Genomic DNA, 2422 nt, shown 5'->3' with positions numbered 1-2422 from the left:
TGCTTGTCTTCCATTCCACTGCTTCTTAAACTCCAGGTAAACAAAGTGAGAGACAGCACACTCACTTTGTACAAGACATGCACTTTACACTATGACCCAGTCTATCATTTCAGAGAAATCATTCAAGAATAAACAATTTTTCAACGGGAAACTCCCTATTTTAATTTAATATGACTAATGATACTTAAACCCTTTAAAAGTAGCCTTCACATGAAACTATATATACAAAGAGAAACAACCTAAATATTAAATGTGTGATCGACACTTAAATATTAAATTAGAAATAATCATTGGATATATAGCATGTTTCTTCTGACAAGTTGCCAGGTTAGGTCATTTCTCTTACTCAGAATACTGATGGAACACCTTATCCATTTATGGATTTCATATCTAAAGGCAATAATTAACACTTAAAGTTTTATGAATTTAGCTTGCAAATTATTCTGTTTAGTCTTGATTAGAAAGGTTGGGACATAATTTAATGGTTACCCTTAAGTATAATTTCTTTTTGTTTTTTTCTAATATAAGAAACAGATTTTCCTTCTTAAATTTAACACTTCACAAGACAACTACTATAAACATAACAAATTTCTTCATAATGAGCACTCTTGGATAGTGGTTGTGTTTTTTTATTACCTGAGGTTTTAATAAAGATATATATTAATGGTTTAAATTGTCTTTTATCAGGTTAACCAAATGTTTTTTTTATTCTATTTCAGTATATCTGTGTTTTTTGCAACTATCTATGCTTTTTTTGAACTTTAGGAAGATTCTTCAATAGAAGTTTTTGCAAGAACAGAACTATCATATATATGATGGTGTCTGTCCAGAAAATATCTAGCCATGTGAAGTGAAAAATAGAGACCTTTATCAGAAAAGATACAAGGTACAAGAAACATTGTACAAAGGATAATGATGCTTCAGTCCCCTTCAAAGTAGATACCTTGGGACCTCACAGAGTTCTCCCAATCACCATCAGCTGTTCAGTAGTATTTTCCTGAATCTCACTGATGGTCTGAAATCTCTTTTATTTCAAAGGTAATTTTAGTTTAGGAAAGAGCCAGAAGTTGCAGGGCACCAAATATGGGCTGTAGGGGAACTGATGATTTGAGTGATTTGATGTTTTGCCAAAAAAAACTCTGCAAGAGCTTTTTTGCAGAGTTTTGATGATTCACAAATGGGTATGTTATTGTGATGAAGCTGCCAATCACCAGTTGCCCATAGCTGCAGCCTTCTAAATCACCCAAATAGTTTCTGCACAGGAATGTTCAAGCTTAATGCAAAATCTGATGCAGGTATTTTTGCTCTGTTCTCTGTCATTTTAAATGCAATGCCACACAGTATACATTCTCATTCAACAGTATCTACTGCCCATACTGTTTAGTACAGTGAAGTCACCATTGTTTACACATGTGCATTCCAGTGCATCCTCCTTTTTGTTACACAAACAGTTCTTGTTACATTAACAATGGCTGGACTTTTTCTAGACAGACTTCACTGTACTACCAACTATGGTAATCTCTAATTATGTGAGGTTATGGAGGACCTGGAGTGGAGCTAGTTTGAGTGAAGAGCTGAATTTTGAGCTTAGTGAATCTCAATTTAAATAGCCACATATGGCTAGTGGCTACCAAATTGGTAATTATAGCTCTGCAGACTAAATTTAGATTCTGATTAGTTGTGCCCTAGTTGACATAAAGGGTCATATTGAGATGATAGTTTAAGCTTTAACATTGGACTAGACGATAAAGGGAGTTACATTCTGGTGTGCTTGTCTGCATTTTCCTATAACATACATTAATTGACACATTTTTGTCAATGAGAGGTATCTATGGTTTCCCTTCCTGCTTCCACATTTTAACTAAAACACTTAACTGTCCATGAGAAATACTGAGTCTCCTTACTGAGAAAAATTCATGTGTCCTGAAGATGATTTAAGGGTATTAATAAGTGCTGTTTAAGCAGAAAAAAAAGTTCACATAAATCTCTGTCTATTAGTTTGGAGTGTGGGGTGGTGACATTTATGAAGATACTGTCTGCCCTTCAGCTTTCGAAATGATACTGCTTTACCTACTGTCAGAAAAGTTGCTTCTTCTCTCTTCACCTTATAAGCACCATGGTCTCACAATTCACCTCTCCAGTGATAGAAGATGAATTAAATTACTTGCTTTATTTTTTTTCTGTCTCTGGAAAAGTTGTACTCAGAGAACCAGAGACTCTGGCATGAAGCTATTGGAGAGAGAATCCGAGGGGACTCTTCTGAATGCTTCAGTGGGGAATGCGTTCATCCCCTCTCCCCTCTGCCACACATACATCTCATCCCATATGATGATAGGAGAGTTCAGCTCAGTATTCATTTTCAAAAGCTTGCATCCTTTACACTAGCAGCTTATTCTATTCTTTACTTTTGAAAGTCCTGACA

Source organism: Artibeus jamaicensis, unplaced genomic scaffold (assembly GCF_021234435.1).
Source record: "Artibeus jamaicensis isolate MK-2021 breed Jamaican fruit bat unplaced genomic scaffold, CSHL_Jam_final contig_851, whole genome shotgun sequence".
NCBI lineage: Eukaryota > Metazoa > Chordata > Mammalia > Chiroptera > Phyllostomidae > Artibeus > Artibeus jamaicensis.
The sequence above is the reverse complement of the archived record's forward strand: the minus strand, read 5'-3'. Positions refer to the sequence as shown.